Consider the following 25,501-nt stretch of genomic DNA (forward strand, 5'->3'; position numbering starts at 1 on the left):
TTTCAAATGTTTGGGTAGAATTTAGATTATTTTATCGTTGTTGCGATCAATTTCGTTTGGTTTGTTTTGTTCACAATGTTAGTCGCAGAGCATTTTGGTGATCTATGGCAATTGATGACCTTTACACCCCATACTAGGTCCGCTCCTGTTGCAGCTGTTTCGCCCTGTCGGGCGCCGAGTCAACCGATGGTCCAGCCTGCGCCGCACTCGTCTGTCGCTATGTCAATGGCAGGGGCTTGGATTAAAGGCCAAAATTTCAGCTACGGTTGGTGGTGTTCGGCTAACGGAAATATTCAGCGATTCCGATTCGAAGGAAGCAGCGCCAGTAGCAGACTGCTTTGGTTCAGCAATACGCTCCGGTATTGGATGAAGCTAACACTCCGACAGGACGAAGGTTTCAACGAGGGGCTCAGGCATAAGTAGCATAGTCCTTGCACTTCCTGTTTGTCGAGTGAACAATTCCGACGAAAGCACTGCCGCTCTCGCCAAGTTTGATCGCCGTAATAAGTGCGACGTCAGCGGTATAGTGCCAGGATTAGTCGAGAACTGTGCCAGGATTGACTTGCCAAGAGCTACAAGATTAAATAGCAATGCGTTTTTAAAGTGACCATAGTATAACGTAGAGGCTTTAGCCAGATGATTTATTCAGCAGAATAAGATAGTAAAATTATCCAAAACATAAGACCTGGCTGCCGAAGTGAATCCACACACATCATCACCTACAGAGGCAAGCAATATTGGAACGCAGCGAAATTCCTCACAATGAATTGATCTCGTTAGGTGAAAATCCATGAATTACAATTTTCATAGCACAATTTAGTCGACCGAAATTGTAGTCCTCAGTCGAGAGAGAGACTGATAGAGTAGCAGCAGCTAGGAATTTTCTTTCGAAAGCTAGCAGCGGTTTCGCGTATCCTGCGCTTAGTAGAGAGCGTTAAGACAGATCTCCGAAACATGTCAAGTGCTATCAGATGAGAAAAAACGTCGCATCTATGACCAGTACGACAAGGACGGTCTGCTGACCAACGGTTCCGTCCGGTACCACCATAACACACGGCACCGGCGACACATATATATTCACAACATACTAATTATTTATCCTTCCGAAAAAGTAAATAAATTGACTATGCAATTTATCATTCGCTGCCTAGTTATTTCCTGCCAATTTGAACACGACAGCAGTTGCAGAAAGTTTTATTGCGGTGCAAAAATGATGGCAACTCGGGATATAATATAAATTTACATATAATTTCTCCTCCCTGATATTCTTCCAGAATGTATAATGCTCTGCATTCTTATCACTCCTATCAAATCCTTCTTACTCCTTATCGTCAGTGCCGAGCACTGTTTTGCATTTGCCGACTAAATCAACGACAATGCGATAATCGCCAATCGACGAAACTTTTGCTGTAATGGAACTTGAACACGAATAATAAATAATTGTTCCATTCGAAAGCGATAACCTTGCTGTCCTCATGTTTGCAGCTATCATACGCTGGTAGGCATTCTGACCAATGGTAACGTTTTTCGGTATGGGCATTGAACGATCATTTCAACAACTTATCATCGACCGAATTCGTTACCTATAAAGTTCAGGTAAACTTCACCACCTAAAAATGAGTAATAAATCGGATCATCTTGTTAGGACTTAACCCACGAGCAAACAAACAAATGTGTACAAATCCTTATCCATCATCCAGAAAGCAATCGTTTTGTAGCCCAATGCTTGATCTTACGATTCAGGGGTGACATTCCGCATCTCGAAACGAAAGGTTTATTTTATGCAAGCTTGTATAAAAAAGTCGATTCGAAATGGTTCCATAATGCCGCCCCAGCATATGCCACCGGGTTTTGCATCCAGCGCCGATTGGTGAATGTATGAACCAGGGGTGACATTACGCATCTCGAAAGAAAGGTTTATTGTATTCAAGCTTGTGTGAAAAGGTCGATTCGAATTGGTTGCATAATGTGGCACCAGGTTCCCATTGTTCCAATCATTATACCTCTTGAGTTGATAGTCTTTCAAAGAGCATCGAAAGTATTCAAGTAATGTAAATTTTAAAAGTCCATGTAAACAAGTCTTAGGTAAACAAGCACACTGAACTGTCAGAAAAGTGAGGTTATACATTTTCATGCAATGCTCTATGTTTTTGACAGGTATATGAATGAATCATTTCAGCATCAGTGATGCAGTGAAAATATAAAAGTCTGCAGATTGCTACAAAAATCTTCAATAAATTTGACATAGAAATGTAGTATGTATATATTTTAAACGATCAAAAATGTTGAAGGCTTGTGTATAAATTGGCTGGCATTGGCTTTGTTCTGCTAAATATTTGTAATCTGCAAAACATCTGCAGTGAAAATGCAAAATCTGCAGATTTACTAATATATATGCAGATCTGGTATCCTTTTAGTATTCATCACAGGAAATTCATCCAAATGGTGTAAAAATACGGGGAAACAAGGCAAGATAGGTATTCAGAATATGGGGTTAAATGAGCAGCTTGCACTATTTTTGATTTTTTCAATATTTAGAGGTACCAAATCATCGCGGCAATCGGCAGTAACGAATTGGGGATAAAAAAGGAAGCATCCTATCATATAAAATTTTTTGACGAGAAAGGTCTATTGCGGGTAGCAACTGGAAAAGTATACTGAAAGAGTCTGTTTGAAAGATACTTTTCGGCCCTCGTTTTCATCCTGCGGCTGCCAATACAGATTGGAGAGATCGACAGAAAAAAGTCCGTCAACTGGTGTGCGCATGATTTTTTTTACATAATGAAGTGATCGGTCAGTTCCTTAAAGGTCCACACGCCGATACCCAGTTAAGCCCATCCGGAAATGAATCGGAATTCTGGTTGATTCCAGTTCGTATTCCGGCTCCAGTGACACAACTGATTCTAGTTAGAATCGGTTGTCACTGGAGCCGGAATACGAACTGGAACCAGCCAAATTTCCAGTTCATTTCCGGCTGAACTTTACTGGGTATCTTTTCATTATTATATGCTGCCTCCAAAATTTGTAGCACTTTAATAGCCTTGGCCTATTTTAGATTTAATTTCCTTTAGAAATGTTCACTATTAACGATATGTTCGAAGATTTTATAAATGATAGAAACTGTTCTCCAAACAAAAATCATAGTTTGCTTCATTAGTACAATATATTTCCCAAAAAAGTAGCATTTGGAAATCGTAATTTCTACACTCAACATTACATGAATATAATATTCGAGATATTGTTTATTGGAATACGATTCTCACAAACGCAAGCCTGATAGGTGCTACCCTAATTTAGTTGCGATCAAGTGTAAATGGATTGATCGTTTCATTCCATTTCCCATTTTTATCACTCTCATTACGGTGAGAAAAGAACCAGCCCCCTCTCAAGGACGACGTCTCTGTACAGCCAGCATCACTGCCATCACGCAGAAAAAAATTAGTAAAAATGAACAAATTTTGGTTTTAAATAACAATTTTCCCGTTTGATATAGTGACAAACAAGATTCAGGTTTGATTCAATCAATACTGTTGGTTGAAATTACCAACTAATTCATTTGTTGGCTTTTCAGTAGTTTCAACAAATATTTCGTTTGAAACAACAAAATCATGATAAGTTTAACCGAACAAACAAGTTTGAAGAAACAAAAACAAATCGTTTGTATTAACCAAAGGAGAGAACAACTCAAATTTAGTTGAAATTAAACAAAGATTCTGTTGGTTTTTAACAAAGGGATCAGTTAGATCTAACAAATTGTATTTTGATTCAACAATGTTTCTATTTAAAATGTAAACAGAAGTATTTGTTGAACTAAACCAAATACATGCTTTCGAAAAACGCCCATTTCAGTTTGAAACAGTCATTCGCCACGTTTTTGATTCAACTAATCGTTTTGTTGATTCAAAAAGGCCTGATTCTTCTGCGTGATGAAAATCAAAACATTAATGTTGAACAGCCCCATGAAAACTGTTTGTTGCCTGAAGCTACCACCAAATGCCAGTAGCGCTAGCTACGTTCCAAATATTTAAGGTCTGTTCACATGAACTGTACAACTCTGTTTGAAAGTAGGATTCAGAATAAATAAATATTAACAATATATGAAAAAGCACGCTTTTTCTTGCATTGCTTCTTCTCTATAAAATTCGTACGTTTTTATCGCCTGCATACCGGTTAAGCACATCAAAATGAAGTTTGCTTGCATTCGACAAGTTTCAGGTCGTGTTAACAATATTGGCTCGTAGCAATGTGAATGTTGCTTAAAGCGCGTTCGCTGTCATTTTTGGCAACTACCCGAGCCAGGAAGCCAGCTTATGTTGGCTTCACTCATTTTTCAAAGAAACGTCAAAACATTCACCCTCTTGATGTTGAATCGAATGATTAAAAGCTGTACTTAGTTACTAAATGTTGGTTTTCTGAATAATATGGTGTTAAATCATCCCACAAGATCCCAGTAAAGTTCAGCCAGAAATGAACTGGAATTATGGCTGGTTCCAGTTCGTCCACGGGCTCCAGTGACACAACCGATTCTAACTAGAACGCCCTTGAAAATGTCAACGACAGAACTTTCTTAATATTTTGATAGACCCAAATATGAATCATACTACAATCTTTGTTGTGGGAAATAACAATTTACAATATTTAGAATTAACACCTACAAATTTATGTATTGTTTTTGCTTGGGGCAAAAACTAACTCAGGTCTGGAAATCGCGTTGGGTTCTAACCTGAAGTATATTTCTGGTTCGACAACATCACCTCTGTTTTGCGTGAACCTAACTCAATTGCATTAAAAAATGCTTGTTTGAAATAAATATCCTGGTTTCGTTCCTGGATTCTCAAACGAAAACGTCAATAGAAACAGTTCCGAGCAGGGGCGGATCCAGGAAAAAATTTCGGAGGGGGTCTGGAAATTCTATTTTTAAATTTTCAGTGTACAATACGTAATATCTAATAACCTCAAGTAAGTTTTGGTGGTTAAATCTGATTTAGAATGATTTTGAGCTCAGAGCGAATCTAAAATAGAAATTATTTTAAAATCTCTTAACAAGTTAAAAAATTTCGGAGGGGGTCCGGACCTCTAGGACCCTCCCTTTGGATCCGCCACTGGTTCCGAGACTTCGAGGGATCTAAGGATATGCATTTTTTTAAATTTTGACTCTGAACGGCTAAGAAATAGGGTTTTAAAGTATGTAAAACTTATAAACCGCTGTACCATTTTAAAGGAGATAACAGTAGAGCCCTTAAATAGTGGCACTCAAACACGTAAGATTAATTTTTAATTCGGCGGTGTAAACCTGCGTTAAAGATGTGCTCCTTATGTTATGCTAAACTATCTAAACAGGGAACCGGGGAGTACACAAACCACACCCCGTCTTGTTTTCAATTTCTTACTACGTCTATGTTATTCAGAAATTCATTCTGAGCATTTCATTCAAAGGTACCAAGTCTCTGTGAAGAATGTATTCTCATTTATTTAAGTTTTAAATATCGGTGTCGTTGTGTACTGACAGTGTTGGAAGAAATAATGAATTTCTGCATTTGGATTGAACCATAAGTTTTAAAATCTTTATAACTATTTTTTGAAAACTCGTAGCTAGTTACCGTCTTCGCCAAAGTTGTTAACCAAGGTCTGAATTATCGTTTTATATAGCTGGTTTTTCATATTGAGTGAAATAGCTATCTTTATCAGCGTAAATGCAAAATAATTGATTTCGTTTATTTCGTTTATTTGTTTATTTGTTTATTTGGAGTAGGGAAAAGCCTCCTGGAGCTGAAATTCCTGCAACCTTCCAATCTCGCTCTCCAGGCGGCATAAAACCTCCTCATCTTTTGTATCAACAGATTACACATTTCCAAATGATACATTTCATTGACTAATACTATACAATTAACATTAACAGAACCTCATTTATATCTAAGGACTAGTGCTAGAGCTATGACTATCGAGACAGGGAGTTTAGAAATAATTGTTTTACAGCACTACGTGACAGGTTAAAATCGAAAACATTGGAGCAACGATTAAATAGACGGCACATGCTAATGAATGGCTGATTATAGCCGTAATTAGTTCTGGCTCGAGGGATTCTTAAAAATGAATAAAATCTAAGAATACGACGATGAATGTCAAAATCCACAAGTTGCAGAAGATCAGAACAATCGATTCTTGATTGAAGCAGATCAGCAATGAAAACTGCCTTAGCAACGTCTCGACGAACAGACAGCAAATCGAGGTCGATAAGTTGACAACGGTCTTGGTAACATGGTAGGTTTAGCGGGTCCCTCCATGGTAGCTTACGAAGAGCAAAGTGAACAAACTTTCGCTGAATAGCTTCAATGCGCTGGACATCGATTTGGTAATGAGGTGACCAAACTACTGCTGCATATTCGAGAATAGAGCGAACCAGAGCACAATAAAGTGCTTTCAAGCAATGTATATCGCTGAAGTTTTTAGTAACTCGAAAAATGAATCCAAGGAGCTTGGAGGCCTTTGAAATGACGTATTCCATATGATCCATAAAATTTAGTTTGGGATCTAGAATAACTCCTAAGTCCTTTACAGAAGATTCACGCTTAATAATATTTTTCGAAATATTGTAGTCGTATGTAATTGTCGAGCGTTTGCGGGTGAACGAGATAACAGAACACTTTGAAGCATTCAAAACCATCCTATTCACTGTGCACCAATTGGTGAATATATCTAACTGTGATTGTAAGAATTCAGTGTCTTCGGCATTTTTGATTAGATGGTATAACTTAAAGTCATCGGCGAATGATAGTTTCAGACAATTTACTGAAAGGTTCAAATCGTTGAGGTAGAGCAGAAATATAAATGGCCCAAGATGACTGCCTTGAGGAACTCCAGAGCTGACAGCGAAATAAGCAGTGGTGCAGTCTTCAATTTTTACAGCCATTTCGCGACCGGTAAGGTAAGACTGAAGCCAATCCAATAAAGATCCACTGAATCCAAGCCTATCCAACTTGGCAACAGTTATTCTATGATTGATCTTATCAAAAGCTGCCGAGAAATCGGTGTATATAGCGTCAACCTGTTGACGATTTTCTAATGATCGAATAATGAATGATGTGTATGATGTAAGGTTCGTGGAAGTTGATCGACGAGGCACAAATCCGTGTTGAGTCTCGGATATGTAATTAGAGCAGTTGTGAGTAATGAAATCTAGAACGATTATTTCAAAGAGCTTTGAAACAGCACACAATGAGGCAATCCCGCGATAATTAGAGATAAAGGATTTGTTGCCCTTTTTAAATACTGGGAAGATATACGACTTCTTCCATGTATCAGGGAAAGCTCCAGACTGTAGAGAGCTGTTGAACATGATTGATAATGGTATCAGTAGACTGCTAGAACAGTTCTTCAGTACTACAGATGGAATTCCATCGGGACCAGAGTTTGACGATAATTTTAGCTTAGAACATGCTGTGCTTACCATGTCACATGTAATAATAGGATGGGATCCAATTGCAGAACGAACAGGGACGTTACTGGCAGCCTCAGAAACCTGTTCATTGGTTAATGTTTCTTCAGTGAAAACACTGCTGAAGTGCGTTCGGAATAAGCTGCATATGTCGGGCAAAGTAGATGATTGAACGTCATCGAGTATCATGTGAGTTGGTATTCCAGTTTCATTTCTCTGTTCGTTGACGTGGTTCCAGAAGCTTTCAGGGTTAGTTTTCAGATTATTCTGGATGCGACGAAGGTAGGCAAAATAGAGGGCTTTATTCAATCGCTTGTAGCGGTTGTTAAGGTGCAAATAATGCGCTCTTAAATGAAGAGAGGGATGCTTCGTGAGTTTCTTAAGTGCGGACCGTTTGGCACGTTTATAGCCTTTCAGAGTTTGATTGGACCATTGGGGATGGATTGGTTCATGACGGTTTTTTTTGGTACGAACTGGTCGATTGCATATAATGTTATGTGCGTCCATAACATAGCTGCAGAGTTGTAGTCGCAGTTGGATAATAGAGAGCTCCAGTTTAGTGATGTCAGAAATTGATTCATGGCGTCAAATTTTCCATTTCTGAAGTCGTAGTATGTTGTCTCGTCGGCATTATTGAAAACGGCGGGAGTACCTTCCGAAATAGCCATTAGAAGGGGAGGATGATGACGACAAGTTTTAACATATAAGCTATAAGTATCTTTCAAGTTTAACTATCAGTATGTTACTGATTTCAAACGAATTTAAGGTAAATGCGAAGGTTCAATAAACACTGGCTATAGATTTAATCGTATATATGGTGATTATTTAGTGAATAAAAACTACGCTCGTTGAATTTGCGTGGTAGACAAAAAGGAAAGAGAAATTCTTGAGCGTTTTTTTTTTTCAAAACGTCATATCTGCAATGAGTTACTCTCTTTGTTTACTTTCTCTTTCGATTTTTACGGCGTCACTATAACACTTTTCACTTATTTTACAGTACAGATCGAAAGACGGTGGTTTTAACTAGCATATTATGCAAAGAGCTGATGGATAAATGTTAAAGTCACCAAATTATTAACAGAAGAGAAAGTAAACAAAGAGAGTAACTCATTGCAGATATGACGTTTTGAAAAAACGCTCAAGAATTATCATTGTGTTGTCACTTGACTCGGCTGTCTGTACCCCGTCCATTTTTTTCTCACTCTTCCTCGTCACTGTTGTTGGTACTCACTATGCTCAGTTTCGGTTGCTCAAGTTCTCTCAACTGAAAAAGACGATCATTTTGATTTGTGACCGAAGCTTTGCGAACATTTTGAAGAAAAAGTGATAGTCATGATTTTGTTCAACTCTGCTTGTGACATTAGCGGCATATGCGCATGGGCGATGTTAGCGGTATAGGTGGCTTTGGCGATGTTGGTGGTAGTGGTGGCAGTAGCGATGGCGAGTGCAAAGGGTGCTGGCGGTGTGGCAGCAACTAGAGGTGTAAAAGGTGCTTGTACTGCAGTGATGGAAGCATATTCGGTAGCAGATGGCGTAGTATAATGAGCTAAGTCTGAAGCAGATGCGATGTTGGTGGATGCCCGAGCAGTATGTGTAGAATTTATTGGCACTGAAACTAGGTGTGGAGCAACGGATGGAAATGTAGCGGCAGCAGGAATGGTAGCAGTAAGCGCTGAGGTTATAGGCTCTGTAGTACGGAGAGCTGGTTCTCCAGCAGACGATTCAGCAACGGCAAGTATAGCAGCAGCAGGTATGGCAGCAGTTGATATAGTAGTGGCAGGTGTAGCAGCAACAGGTGCAGCAGCATCAGACGTGGCAGTGGTAGTAAAATTCGATTCGTAAACAGCAATGTCGTGAGCAGCGGTAGTATCCATTGCTACGTTGTTGGAGGGCAAAACGGAGTTTCCGATGATAGATGCAATCGAGGTGGCCTGCGAGTTATTGCCAAGGTTTACATCTGAAACGACAGAGGCTATAGTAGTAGAAGATTTCCCCATATAAAATCCCATACAAACTTTGAACACAATGCGCAAACCCGGGAAGCAACCGATTGCTCCCAAACTTTGCACAGGCATTTGGGACCACAAAGGGAACTCAAAAAGTGCTGTGCTGAAAAATGTCATTTTCGATCCACTCTAGTGACCATACGTCCTGGTTTCCCAGGACATATCTTGGTTTTTCACTGACTGTTCTGGTGTCCTGGGTAGTCGAGGCAAAAGCTTGATTTGTCCTGGTTTTTCTCCTGTAAGCTTAATAACAGGAGTTCAATAAAATGAAAGTTTTTTCAGTCATGTAGTTGAAAAACAAAAAAAAAATTCTTCAACGTATTCAGATTTTTTTATTCAAAATATAATGTTTATTCTTCAAAAAAGCGTCAATGAATATTGGAGAAGGGGCCCTGGTCAGCCGTACGACGCAACATAGTCGCGATGCTCTCACAAGAACACTGGACGGAACTGACGTCCTTCTTCCGGATACAATTCCGGATCCTAGTGGTAAACTGCTTCGTATCCTTGACTCGCCAATTATTTTTATACACTAAAGCACTGAGGGAGCCGAAAAAAACCCAATGAGACGGCACTGGGGCAAGTTAGTCGGGTTTCCTTCTTTCGCCACGTACGGTATCTTTTTCTGCTCAGCGTCTTCTTGGCGTAATGGGAAGACGTCTTGTCCGGCCAGAAGACGTACATACCAACCGTATGATGCTCTTTTTAGAACGGCAGAAGAATTTTCTCAAGACACTCCTCCTGGTACACTTGTTGATTGATGGCCAGACCGCTCGGCTTGAACCACGGTTTTGAAATCCCTCTGTCCGATATGGCGATGTACAGCATAACATTTCTTAAATTTATGCTTAAACTTATATTTTACTTAGGGGTGTCTGGCCGACTTGTCGCTGGAATAGTCATTTCCTAGAATATGGTAGCACGAACGACGTCTCGCGGTAGTTGTTCGTCATCCACCGGCACTGCGATTTCAGGATCGCTATCTGCTCGTCCGTGTCATCGGGGGACCGAGTCTTCTTCCGACAGATGATATCCTCCATCTTGAGGGCTCGGTGAATCAAGGCCGGTATTACGTAAACTCGTTTCGTCCTTGTTGTCGAACAGCTTTTTCGACGCTTTCTTTTTCTTCTTCTTCGTCATTATCTTTGCCGCGGCCACTACCGGCCTTCCGCTCCACGCTCAGGGATGCCAGGATCTGGTAAACTGTACTCACGGGCACGTTTTCGTCTCGAAAGTGGTCTACCGTATTTTTTTCTACGATGGCCAAGTGTGTCGCAAAACCGCATAACACGCTCGTGGAGTACTTGCTGTTTCGACGCCATCTTCGATTGAACTGACAGCACCGAGCGAAAAAAAACTTGTCTCCCATTTATAGGGAGTCCAGAGAGCAATTCTCTTGGAGAGAAAAGAATTTACGCTCTTTTCTTTAATTACAGAAAGGTATTGAAATCATTCTCATTTTTTTTTGAACACCCGTTATATTTCTAATTATTGAGTTTTCGCTTTATTCACTCTGCTCCAGAGTACGACAAACAAAACTTAATACACTCGAATCTCTCAATTGTACCATCCGAAGCCTTTTTTAATCTCTCAATAGTACCTCGTTATTTCTTTTACCAACTTACTTTTTTTACATGGAAATTGAAAAGAGAAAGAGGCGTTCGTATGTACGTACCACATCAGTCAGCTGTAGCCTGTTTGCAACAACTGCACTGGGGCAAGTTAGTGACTTCGGGATCCGAAAAATTTCCTTTAGTACCTACCTCTAAGAAGACACATCGAAGTTTTGGCGATGCTGCTTCTTCTAGAGTTCTCTTGCAAGTGGCAGTTTTTCGTTTTACTGGAATTTCATAAAAAGGAAAATGGCAAAACAACAATAGCTGTCGTGGAATAATCTTATTGAGCGCTCTCTCGAGCTGGTAATTATGGAACCCCTTTAGGATCAATACCAGTTCCTAATCAGTCTAATTTTCCATCTCAATCGGAAGCTATAATCGCGCTGCTTGTTAACAGTGCAGTGAATCAAACGAACGTTTCTACATACAGTCTGCTGTCTATATGTATCGCGCCAGCAAAGCAATCGAAAAATAACAGTTATCCCAAGCCAGTGTGGAAAATAATGAATCGTTACTTTCATTGATGCGGTATAGATCGTTTATTTAAAAATGATTGAAACTTGTCGTAACTGCCGGAACTGCGGCGTAATTTGTAGTCTTCCTCCCGGTGGGTCGAGTCGCCCTCCATCACTCCTTACCAGAAAGTTTCTAATTCAATTCTTTTTTTTATTATGGAAAATATCTAATTTCAACTCTTAGTTTCTGAAGGAAAATTACAAATTTAAATTTCTTAAGGAAAATTTAAAATTTCTTTGCTGGCTACCCACCGGTTGCTCCTAGCAACTAAAACGGGCGCCCTGGTTCCCGCGAATTGCTGCGCGTCGCTGGTTATCGCTTGGTTGTTCGGTTGGTTGCTCCTCCCGAGTAAAGGCGGATAACATAATGATTTCATATTGATATCATGTTTTGTTATCATTGTTATTATTTTGATATTATGTTATCATCTTCCCAATTTGCGAATAACTGGATCGTAACAGAATTTGTTATCGCTGCAGTTTTTGATGCCACAATTCAAAATCTTAAGGAATTTCTTCAGTTTGACGATCTTACTCCAGTTTCCAAGTTGAAGGCAATATAGTAACATAAAGAGTGAGTCAAAAATTATGGTGACACTTTAGATTGATTGGTAAATCGGCTATACCCAAGTAGCATTTTTTTACACAATAAGTGCTAATTAGCACACTACAAGTGCTAATTATGAATACAGAATATAAAGTTATCAACAACTAATACATTAAACAACCAGTTATCATCAATAAGCACTTTTATAAAAATGATAACTGGATGAATTATTCAATAACATAAAATGCATAACATAATTTGTTATCAATATGAAATCAGTGATAACTTAATTTTTTATTATGTTTAAATACAAGATACAAAACTTTATTATCATTTTTGTTATGTTGGCTGTTAAATCAACCAAATTGATAACAAATTAAGTTATCAAACTAGTGATAACCAGAAAATTTAACCATTTGTTACCATTAAGTTATTTTCTTTTGCTCGGGCTAGCAACCGCGAAGGGCACGCTGCTTCCCGTCAATTGCTGCGCGTCGCTCGAGGGTGGTTGCTCCTAGCAACTGAAACGGGCGCGTTGGTTCCCGCGAACTGCTGTCGCCTACTATTCACCTCTTGAGAGTTGCTGCTCCTAAGTGCGCAGTCTGGCTCGATTTCCTTGCACTGTCCTTTGGGGTTGGGAGAGTTGTCGCGTTCGCTTCGCCGTCCGAATGTAGAATGAGCTTGGGTTCCGCATACCACAAAATTTATAGTTGTTCGGTCTCATGTTTGGATGGTTGCCCATGACAACCATGCGTCTCGCATACCATCAAACTTGTTGGCCAATAGTTTGAGCGGACTGATTTCCCTCAGGAAATTATAGAATTCATGTCATTGACACACCTCCGCTTTGGCTTACAGATTACCAATGCTTATTAGAATTTCTTCTGTAATATTATTTAGAACCACTTTTTGTTTCAAATTTCAAATTTTATTCAGTAACAAATATATTTTTTTTAATTTAATTCTAACTACTCCACAATGCCCCTTTTTCCTATTCTCTACTCAACAACAGTGAACAGTATCATGTCTTTAAACCTATTGGGTTTTTTTTTATAATTCGCTTAGGCCGTGCTGTGTCATTGTGTTGCTCATCATTAACATTTTTGGTTTGTAGCGCGGGAAAGTCTGCTTCTGCATTATTGATTATGAACTGTTGAGTATTCTCTGTAGCATCTAATAGAATATGGTCTGGACTTGCTTCCGCATATGTGGTTACTTTTTAAACGTCCTGAATGTTTCGAGAGTATTGTACTCCACGATCGCTTCGTACCACCACTTTTGCGCCGTCTCTGGCAATCACAGTGTACCTATTTGTGAAAAAATATTTAGATTGAATACATAACTTTGTACATATCATTGTCAAATATACCTGTCTGCAGAAAAAGTTGGGTCTGATTTGTGTCTTTTTTGCTGTGCAATCAGTACTCTATTACCAACTGCGATATCCGAAATCTTTGCTCCCCGCCGCGAATCGGCGTATTTTTTGCTTTCAAGCTTAGAAACTGTGTCTTTTTCGCAAATATCCGTGCGGTCCAACAGTTCCGGTGAATTCGTACTCCATAGGCAAGGGAACGCACCTCTACATTTCCATCCCACTAGCAATTCAAATGGGGTCACGCCTAGTCGTGATAGTGGCCTCACCTTGTTATGTATATGTACATAATTGTCAAGTGCCGTTTTCCAGTTATTCCCGTCCAATCTTGACGCCGCCAGAGCATCCTTTATCCCTTTATTTTGTCTTTCGACTGCTCCATTATACTGTGGACTGAAGGGTATTCATTTGCGGATTTTCACTCCTCTTTCTTCCCATGTCCTGACAAATTTATCGCTTTGGAATGGTGGACCATTATCACTATGAATTGCCAATGGGTAACCTCAAACCTCACATACCCTCATGAGGGCTTCGTTGGTGACTTCAGCGTCCATTCGTTTCATCTCGATTACATGCAGGTAGCGAGAATATGTATCCACGATTACCAAAAACTCGCCATGACCGAAGTCTTGATCAGTAAAAAAATCAATTTGGAAGATTTCCCACGGACCGTGGGGTAGTTCTCTGCTCGTCAGTGGCAATGGTGCGTTTTTTCGAAAAAGCCTCAAACATGTTTCACAGTTCATCACATACGTGTCTGCATCTTTGCTAAGTCCTGGCCACCAAAAATAATTTCTCAAGATCCTTTTCATGGATGCTGCTCCCATGTGCCCTTGATGACCTACCTCGAGTGCCTTATTTCGAAGAAGGTATGGCAGAATCACACGGTCCTCCTTAAATATCAAAGATCCAAGTGTTCTGAGGTGTTTTGCTTGGGACTCATAACAACGGAGCCGTTTCTCCCAATGCCCCGTTTTGAGAGACTCCTGTACTTCTGATAGTTCTACGTCATTTTCAGCTTGCGCTTTGATCTCATTCCACGTTAAATCCATTGTTCCTGCATCGAGCAAATGCAGAAGGTGCCGGTCAGCTGTATCATCAAAGGGTTCCGTGGTATGTGGATTACTTATTAATCTTGATAATATTACTATGGTTTAATTGCCGCAAGGTTCTACTGTATCGATTTTGTTGGCTATTTTCGGCAAATTTGAGACTAAGAGAAACGAAAGCAATTAAATTGAAAGACGGATAGGTATTCTAGAGCGAATCAGTTATAAACTTAGAACGGAAAACTAGAACTAGGGAGGCTCATATGGGCATGATCGAAAGGAAATGTGAAGAATTCTTTGCCTTCTGCAGAGTAGGAGTTGGGCGTTGCACCCAGGTCTACCGCATGGTCTATGGTAGAACATAACTCATCATCATGTTTTACCGCCGACGCCGACCATAGACCATGCGGTAGACTTGGTAGACTTGGGTCTACCATAGACCATGCGGTAGACTTGGGTGCAACGCCCAACTCCTACTCTGCAGAAGGCAAAGAATTCTTCACATTTCCTTTCGATCATGCCCATATGAGTCTGCCTAGTTCTAGTTTTCCGTTCTAAGTTTATAACTGATTCGCTCTAGAATACCTATCCGTCTTTCAATTTCATTGCTTTCGTTTCTCTTAGTCTCAAATTTGCCGAAAATAGCCAACAAAATCGATACAGTAATCTTGATAATGCAACTTTAAAATTATATGGCTGCAATCTAAGTGCCCAAGCTTCGGCACGGGAAACTGCCCTTTTTCCAATACGATGCATGCCACCGAATATGAATTCATTGGATTCTGCATCCGATTTTATAGTGAATTGCAAACTCATGAGGTACGCTGAAAACTTTTCAACCCCCCACACTATTGCTAGCGCCTCTTTTTGAGTATGAGGGTATTTCATCTCGGTAGCTGAAAGTGCTTTTGAAGCGCATGCGATCACCCTAGGCTTCGCGTTCGAGTCAAACTGGACAAGTACTGCCCCCAATCCATATGGCGAGGCGTCCACAAAAAGCTCTGTTTTATCATCTCGATTATAGTAGCCCAGCGTTTGGATTGTTTTCCAGGCATTACAAGTAAGAAATTGGAATTCTGTGTCATGTGCGTGAGTCCAATCGAAGTGGTTGGCTTTGGCAAGCTCCCTGAGATGACGTGTTTTAACTGCACGTTGGGGTATGAACCTTTCGATGAAGTTGATCAAACCCAAGAAACTCTTAACTTCAGTTTGATTTTCTGGTCTTCGGAGATTTTGGATTGCTTGAATTTTATCGCTGTCTACACTCCATCCTTCTCCAGTTAATTTAAAGCCCAGGAATGTTACCTCTTGTTTACTTAGTGCGCATTTCTCCTTGTTAATGTGTACGTTATGATCTTGGAGTCGGGCCATTACTGTCTTCAGGTTTCTATCATGGTTTTCCTTTGTAGCACCAAAAATAAGCACGTCATCCAGATAATTCACTATCAGGGGCGTTACATAGCCCGAATGAAAGCCGACAGCACCTATACATAGCTTCGCCGGAGAAAAAATTAGTGAGGTGTCGGCAGCTCTCGTCGAGAACGACGTGGAAGAAAGCGCTTTTTAAATCAATAATTGAAAATCATTTAGCACCATGGAGGTTCATCAATATACACTCAAGTTTTTTTTTACGCGGTTTTTTTTGCGCGGTATTTTTTACGCGGTTTTTTTTACGCGGATTTTGAAATTTGCGCGGTTTTCATTTACGCGGATTTTGAAATTTACGCGGTTTTCATTTACGCGGATTTTGAAATTTACGCGGTTTTCATTTACGCGGTTTTTGAAATTTACGCGGTTTTCATTTACGCGGATTTTGGAATTTACACGGTATCCATCAATGAGCTTCCCTTTATCGCGGATTCTTAAATTTAAGTGGTCTTCATTTACGCGCATTTTGAAATTTACGCGGTTTTCATTTACGCGGATTTTGAAATTTGCGCGGTTTTCATTTACGCGGATTTTGAAATTTACGCGGTTTTCATTTACGCGGATTTTGAAATTTACGCGGTTTTCATTTACGCGGCTCGTATCCCCCGCGTAAAAAAACCTGAGTGTATCTTCAAACGTAAGCATTCTGAACAGAGTTCTATGGATGCATTTATTTGGTCCCCTGAGTTCCACGACTAAACGAATATCATCACATCCTTTTGGTACAACCAAAAGTGATGAGCAGAACGTACGATCCATAGTATCTGTGACAACTTCAATAATACCCAATGACAACATTTCATCTAGCCTATGCTTTGTAAGCTCTCTGTATGCGACAGGGATATGAGTGTAGACATTTCTAGCCGGTGGCATCTCCTTGTCGTAGTGCAGAACAACTGGCGGTACATTAAACTTGGGGAACTCGGTAACTGAATCATTGACTATTGTATTAACTGCAGCGAATTCACATGGCCAAAAGTTGTCGGCAAACGGTACTGACAATCCTATGATAAGAATGCTATATCTTGTTGCCGTGCTGAATCCTAGCAAAGCTTTCCCCTCGTCCACGACATAGAATTTCTCAATATAAACGGGTCTGTCTTTTTATATAAACAGTTCCGCTGAAAATGTGGCTATTACTTTGATGTTGGTGGATGCAGCGTAGGCTCTAAGCCTTGTATCTGTTGTGTAACTCAGATCATTTAGCTTTTTTCGTGTTTATTCTTTTTGAAGTATTTTCTCAAATTGAGTTTTTGTTATTGTAATTACTTGCGCACCGGAATCTATGAGGAATACTATACGCGATCCAGCTACACGCCCAACCATTAAGGTATTCTCTTCTGTTTGATAATTTGTAGGCATAGAAACTATTCTATCAATAACCAACAAATCAACCAACCTTGGGGTCTGTGCCTGAAACATATTTAGAAGAATACCGTTTTATTTCATGCTTGCTAAGTCTTCCATGAGTCGATATTGCAAGAATAAACGACAAGTTCAAGCAGTAAGGAGATATACGGTGATTCGCAATGCAAAATAATTTTGCACATGGGCCTAGGACTCAAATATATACATGATTTGGAAAAAAATCAATATCGACTCAAGGTATTTCTCTTTTTTCATTTCAAACGTTTATTTTTAAATTCAAGAATTTATTTAATAGATTTTCAAGCTTTTATCTACAAATTAAATATCAATCCATTTCACTTACATCAATTGGTTTGGGTTCATTAATATCTTCTTCATCTTTGATAGCAGCAATTTTTCGCGGTGGTTCTTCATTGTCTGCTTCGGAGTATCGTTTAGTTGCGATTCGGGCGCGATTTTGAGAGGGGCAACATCGAGCGAGATGTCCTTGTTGCTTACAGTTATGGCAAATCTTGTTAAGGCATGGGCATTGGCCAGGATTGTGATAAATACTTGCACAACGCCAGCAAACATTTTGCATTGATCCTTTGAAACGCATCGGAGCACGATGGTACGATCCTCTTCCTCGGCTTGAACTGTTGAGTCTTCCTGTGTCGTTACGCTGAAATTGTCCTCTTTGACCCGCATTACTGATAATTGTGGCGATCGATGCTGTTCTTTGTGGCTGGTGCATCTTCTGAAACTCCTCTTCGTTGAATATCTCTGTTTCGTAATCGCGTACAAGGTCGAATAAATCGTTCAACGAGCCTTGTCGCACCCAATTTCGATGAGATAGAGTACGCACACGCCTATCGGTTGAACTTTTGATCACTGTACGGGCCACTGCTTCCATTTCGTCGTCCTCTTTGTCGTAGCCACAGAGTTTGGCAGAAGCTGCGACACGTCGAACAAATTGTAGATTTGTTTCTTCAACCCGCTGCACTGTATTCAGGAGATTACTGCGTTGAAAAACCGTATAAGCCCTCAATCCAAAATAGCAATCCAACCGACAAATTGCGTTTGAAAATGGATGAGCTATTTCATCAGGCATATCCGGCAAAAACTTCGTCCCTTGTAGCAATTCTAACAACTTCGGCCCAGATTTAATTCTGAAGACATCCATTTTAATATTTTCATCGTTTGCTTGTATCAAGTTTAATGAAGCCACCAGTATATTTTTCCAATACTCGTAGCCTTTTTTGTCGATATCTGATGCACTGTCTGATGGAACACATTCGGGAATGTTTATTGTGCTGATAGACATGTTATTCACACTGGCTAATAGTGTCTCGCCCACTGTACCGAATGATTCTGCTGTGCTCGAACGAATTGGTTGCAATTCGCCGACTGAATCCGATTGTAATAAAGCATCCTTTTCGTTGCGAAGCTTGGTCAACTCAATTCTCACGGACGATAACTCCTCCAGAAGTATCTTTTTGGCGATACTTTTCTTCGACTTTCTGTGGAATAGACCAACAGCTTGTTTTTTGAAATATGTAAACATATATATATATATATATATATATATATATATATATATATATATATATATATATATATATATATATATATATATATATATATATATATATATATATATATATATATATATATATATATATATATATATATATATATATATATATATATATATATATATATATATATATATATATATATATATATATATATATATATATATATATATATATATATATATATATATATATATATATATATATATATATATATATATATATATATATATATATATATATATATATATATATATATATATATATATATATATATATATATATTATATCATATTTCTGTCTACACATCAGAAAACTATATCTTTGGTTTCAATAATCAATCCCCACATTCTCATTGAAGATTGCATAATTGAACCCTGTGCATAAGTTATTGACCATGTCACAATAACGAATTTAAACTTCGCCTACTTATCGAGGTTTTCTTTATGTACTATTTTTTAAAAGCTCTCCGTCTACTCATCGGAGGCTTCTAGACATGTAAAATGGCATTCACAACCATTTGATACTAACTTTTTGATGATTTATCCTTCGTACCGACTGCGCCATTGTCGTAACTGCCGGAACTGCGGCGTAATTTGTAGTCTTCCTCCCGTTGGGTCGAGTCGCGCTCCATCACTCCTTACCAGAAAGTTTCTAATTTAACTCTTTTTTTATTATGGAAAATATCTAATTTCAATTCTTAGTTTCTGAAGGCAAATTACGAATTTAAATTTCTTAAGGAAAATTTAAAATTTCTTTGCTGGCTACCCACCGGTAAGTAGCTCGTTTGCACGCTCGAGGGTGGTTGCTCCTAGCAACTAAAACGGGTGCGTTGGTTCCCGCGAATTGCTGCGCGTCGCTGGTTATCGTTTGGTTGTTCGGTTGGTTGCTCCTAGCAACCGCGAAGGGCACGCTGCTTCCCGTCAATTGCTGAGCGTCGCTCGAGGGTGGTTGCTCCTAGCAACTGAAACGGGCGCGCTGGTTCCCGCGAATAGCTGCGCGTCGCTGGTTATCGCTTGATTGTTCGGTAGGTTGCTCCTAGCAACTGCGAAGGGCACGCTGCTTCCCGTCAATTGCTGCGCGTCGCTCGAAGGTGGTTGCTCCTAGCAACTGAAACGGGCGCGTTGGTTTCCGCGAACTGCTGTCGCCTACTATTCACCTCTTGAGGGTTGCTGCTCCTAAGTGCGCAATCTGGCTCAATTTCCTCGCACTGTCCTTTGGGGTTGGGAGAGTTGTCGCGTTCGCTTCGCCGTCCGAATGTAGAATGAGCTTGGGTCCCGCATACCACAGATTTTATAGCTGTTCGGTCTCATGTTTGGATGGTTGCCCATGACAACCATGCGTCTCGCATACCATCAAACTTGTTGGCCAATAGTTTGAGCGGACTGACTTCCCTCAGGAAATTATAGAATTCATGTCATTGACACACCTCGGCTTTGGCTTACAGATTACCAATGCTTATTAGAATTTCTTCTGTAATATTATTTAGAACCACTTTTTGTTTCAAATTTCCAATTTTATTCAGTAACAAATATATTTTTTTAATTTAATTCTTGCTACTCCACAAAACTCAGCAAACTTGAACAATCTTCGATACAATACAGTGGTCGTTTGTCCAATCCGCCCTTGTGTTCGCGAAGTGGAACAATTTATAAAGGGACATACTCGTAATGCGGTACTGATACCATTTAAAACTTTGGCCGTGGCGAAAAGTTTGGCTATGAGAAACAACATGCAACACGTCGTTACACATGACAATGTTAGAATCAAGATACCCGTTAGATTGACGATGATAAGACTGGTGTGCGTCTGCACGATCTATCCCCGCGTACAACCAAAAATTCACTATTGATGTCGAAGTACGTAACGATGAAAGTTTGAAACCTGGAGAAATTTTTTTCCAGTTGTATCCAATGGTGTTCGTATCGTGAGAATGCGATTTACGTAACCTATTCCTTCATATCTGAACATTCAATATGAAATAGAAGGTGTAAGCAAATCTCAGATCACGCTGTGCACATATGAAGAACAGATCCCTACGTGCCAAGCCACGTGCGAAAGCCTTTAATGAAACAACATCAACTGCGAGCAAACCCAACAACATTAACTGAATCACCATCAACCGGAGTTGCAACTCAGTCACCAACGAATGTTGGAACAACAGAATCTACACACAGCGTGTCCGATCATTGTGATGATACTTACCAATCAACTGCCAGCACCCCCGACAATAAAGTAAATGACAAAAATACGGATACACGATCGTGACCCGTTGGTCCCACAAACGATTCAAACCAGGTAATCGTGAAAACCCATACAACATCAAGAGGACAGCATGGACGAAAGCGATAAACCGAGTGAAAGTGGACTAAGTGATTTACATGGCTTTGCGCATAAGCATGGCTACTTGGGACCGTTGATGTTTCTGCTTTGCTTCAATGGCGTGTATTTAGTGCTGAAAACTCCTCGCCTGTTCCTGCACAGACGATCTTATAATAATTTGTCTCATTTGCACAATTCAGGATTTCTGATTTCTCCAACAACAGCATGAAACTTTCGCTGGTGGTGGTGTAGCAAGAACTTCGCGTGTGTGTGTGTAAATCCTAAAAAGCACGGTAATCGAATTCCCACGAAAAATTTTCTGGTAGAGCTCTTCCTCCCAGACCCATAGAAGTTTTTTACTGCCAAAGCTCTGCCTGCCCGACCCAAAATCTTTGTAACTGCCGAAAACCTGTGGAGAAGGCACAGTCGATTGATAGGTAACGGGGGGAGGGAGTCCCCTTTCGACTGTCCTGGTTTTTTACTCACCTCATATGGTCACCCTAGTATAGTACCGAACAAAATTCTTTGTTTGGGGCTTTATAGCTATAACGCCCCATATATGTAGGTCGCTGTCAAACTCCATATGATGGTATAGGGTTGCCAGGGGGCTGAAAAGAACCACACTTCTGAAAGCATCTGCCATTCTCACGCAATTACACGCTGAAAGAAACTAGTACAAGTCTCGACAAACATATGATTACGGCCTAAAAGCCAACTGTCAAAATTTTCCTTGAAAGGAAATTCCGAACAAACCGTTACTCGCCAATCACAGAGGTAGGTAGTAAACAAAAGAGAAAAGTTTTCTCTTTCATTAACTGCTATGAACTGTGTTTAGCCAGTAACGGTTTGTCCGGAATTTCCTTTCAAAGAGAATTTTGACAGTTGGCTTTTAGGCAGTAATCATATGTTTTTCGAGTCGCTGGTTGAATGAGAACTCGAAAGATGGTGTTGGAATCACCAAAATGATGTTATCGAAGGTTTGTTCGTGGAATTTGACAGTGGAATATCTTGTACTTTATCATCTTGGGTACGGGTGAATTATGGCGGGAAGCGCTCGGTACGCTTGGATTTTTGCGGGAGGCGCTTGGTATGGGGAAATTTTGGCGAGAGGTACGAATAGATGCTCCGAAACCATCCATCCGGCGTTCCTGTAACGTTGTCGCCCTGTTCGCTGCAGATGTGGATAACTCTAGCGCGTGCGAGCTTTTTTGGAACCGGCGATCTCCTCCCGGGGTGCTGTCGGCTTCTGCAAGAGCTGGACTGAGGCTCTGCTTTTTCTTCCTTTTGTTAGCCATTTGGGATGCTTAGGCGCACGTTCAGATTTCCAACTACAAACATTTTAAACTCTTCTACTGGTACTGGAGAGGTCCTCACTTGGGGACTGCAAACACACGAATGGTGATACAAAACAAGCTCGCGTGACCTGTATAAATAACATTCCCGTATGTAATGAAACGCTTGCATGCTCCTTTTTGACGGCTCTGCCTGAGATATGCTTGTAAATTTTCCTCGCTGTTCTCGAAGGATTTTTTAAAAATCCTTTTTTGGTTTATTTATTGTAGTAGCACATATTTTGAAATTTAATACGAAATACGTGCGCAAATTTCCGATCAGATGGTGTAAAAATAGTGCGATTTTGATCAGTAGAACGGAAGATATTCGAATTTAAAAACTGGGAGAATTTCTCAACTGAAATTTCTGAAACGGGACCCCTTATTGCAACGTTAGAAGTATTCTACTTCAAAAGACAACCAAATCACTAATGCTAAACAATGGGTGCTTCCTATACCGTAAACCTGAGCTATCAAAATATTGTAATATGTTGATAATAATTCCTTATTTGTCATTCGAATAAAACGTATGCCAAACATTCATTTTGTAAACCGTAGTCCGAAAATCAAATGTCCAAATGTACAATTTGTCTCCACGAAACAAAACTGACAAGAATTCTCATCATTTTCACGAACAAAATGCGGAAACGGTTTGCATAATAATTGGTTTGAACGAGACACATCTCCAAATTTGATTTGCAATGAAGATCCGGATATGTGTGTATAAAAGAACAGCGACAATGATTAATTTATAAATTAGATGAATACCGCATACATTCTCTATAACAGAGAGAGTTTTTAAAATACTACCAGATGGTCATAACATTGATTGTCACTTTTTCCCACCTTCAGAGTTATTTACCTTAGAAAATGTCGAATTCTGAGCATAAAATCGTCAATAACTCTGTTTATGTAACAGTTAATGATTTGGTATCTGAAGAAGAAATGTGCGCATTTGGTAGAGCTAACTGGTGTCTGAAATCGACATTCACGAGAAGTCATCCTCAAAGATTTTATATTAAAAAAAACTGATTTTTTAACAGTCACCCTAAACGAAACAAGGGAAATCGCTGTAAAATAAAAACCGTTGAAGATAGTGTTTCGACATTTTAAACAAAGTTACTCTGAATTGATTTCTCCATATTTCTTTAGAAGGTTGTATTCTCCTCTTTTTCCATTCAGGAGATATTTTTTTATTTCAAAAATTGAGAGCGCCACCCTAATTTTGTTTTCCCCATAATGAAGGGCACTTGTAGAGAATTTGTTCCAAAGACACTGAAAGTCTACCACTAACGGTTTATAAGTTCTGGATTTTCGACGAAAAAAATCGATATGGCGCGCTAGTGAGATGGTTTTGTATTGTTCTTCAATTATATTTTACCTTAATGTAAGTACGTGCCAGAATCAAAAATATTATTTTTCATTATGGAAGTGCGAATATGTTGCACATATCCAATTGATACGTGGATGTATTCGCGCGGGGCTTATTATATGATGTTATGCAAACTAAGTGACGAGTTATCAAATGATTCAGTGATGTGTACTCCACCCAATCGGCATCTTCTGACAACTGCTTTTAAGACAGATATACATGCAATCAAACGAGTATGAAAACTTTTCAATTTTACCTTTCGTTTTCAAGAAAATGATCCACTTTTTAATTTTTTTTTCCATATTCCCGGGATCCCGGGATTTCCCGGGAAATTTCATATTTATTTCCCTAATCCCGGGAAGCTGAAAACCGTCGGGAAATGGAAGCTCTACTTCCATGGAAGCACTGCCGGTCAGTGAGATGGCTTATAAAAACACACACACACAGAGAACCAGGCGTACTCAGAAAGGCGAATTGCTGTTTGAGCTGAAGAAAGATCCATTAATCAAGAGCTCGGCCTACCGGGAACTCGTGGAAGAAGCGGTGGGAGGAGAGCTTTAGTTCAGGAAGCAGTAGTCGAGTGCAGGAATCTGGACGAGATCACAGCGGAAGACGAAGTGAGAAGCGCGCTAATAGAGCAAGGAAACCTGGAGAGAGAGAGAGAGAGAGAGAGAGAGAGAGAGAGAGAGAGAGAGAGAGAGAGAGAGAGAGAGAGAGAGAGAGAGAGAGAGAGAGAGAGAGAGAGAGAGCAGATATCAATCAGGTTGAGGAAGGCATACAGAAGCACACAAACAGCAGTGATACGCTTATCGCCAACCGCAGCCAACTAGCTTATGTCGACCGGTAAGATCAAAATCGGGTGGTCGGTGTGCTCGTTGCGATTGATCCCTAGAGCCACTAAACAACTGGAGAGGTGTTTCAGGTGCCTGGGTTTCGGCCATCAGGCAAGAAACTATAGAGGCCCGGACAGATCTGATCCGTGCAGAAAATGTGGGGAGAAGGGACACATTGCTAGAGACTGCACAAAGCAACCGAAGTGCTTGCTCTGCACAAATGAGGGCGCAAAAGACCACATGACGGGAGGCTTCTTATGCCCAGAGTACAAAAAGGCGAAGGCAGGCCAATGATGATGGAGATTACCCAACTTAATCTCAATCAATGTGACATTGTACAGCAACTGTTGTGGCAGTCAACAACAGAAATGAAGTGCAACGTTGCAATTATTGCAGAGCCGTATTGTGTCCCTCCCGATAACGGTAACTGGGTGGTAGATAGTGCAGGGATGGCGGCAATCCAAGTGATGGGCGGTTTCCTTGTTCAAGAAGTGGTGGATAGCACCCACTAAGGTTACGTGATCACCCGGATCAATGGCGTATTCGTGTGTAGCTGTTATGCTCATCCACGGTGGAGACCAGAGCAGTACAACTGAATGCTGGACGCATTAACGTCGGTTGTTATAGGAAAAGATTTCAACGCTTGGGAAGTGGAGTGGGGTCGCAGGCTGACCAACGTAAGAGATTACAGCCTATTGGAAGCACTGGCGAAGCTGGACGTAAAGCTGTGCAA

The 25,501-nt window shown here is 40.1% G+C and overlaps 1 protein-coding gene across 9 annotated transcripts in view; it reads right to left on the bottom strand.

Moving 5' to 3' along the window:
* The window catches only part of LOC131693897 (zinc finger protein OZF-like), a 411,867-nt gene that overhangs the window by 329,042 nt on the left and 57,324 nt on the right, over positions 1-25,501 (bottom strand). For 2 of the 9 annotated variants that reach the window (XM_058982157.1, XM_058982158.1), the window contains one exon: positions 17,680-18,835. The exons of the other annotated variants lie outside the window; for them this stretch is intronic. The gene's annotated coding sequence lies outside the window, so the exon portion shown is untranslated. The remainder of the gene's footprint in view (positions 1-17,679; positions 18,836-25,501) is intronic. 9 annotated transcript variants of the gene reach the window in all.

Source organism: Topomyia yanbarensis, chromosome 3, assembly GCF_030247195.1.
Source record: "Topomyia yanbarensis strain Yona2022 chromosome 3, ASM3024719v1, whole genome shotgun sequence".
NCBI classification, from domain to species: domain Eukaryota; kingdom Metazoa; phylum Arthropoda; class Insecta; order Diptera; family Culicidae; genus Topomyia; species Topomyia yanbarensis.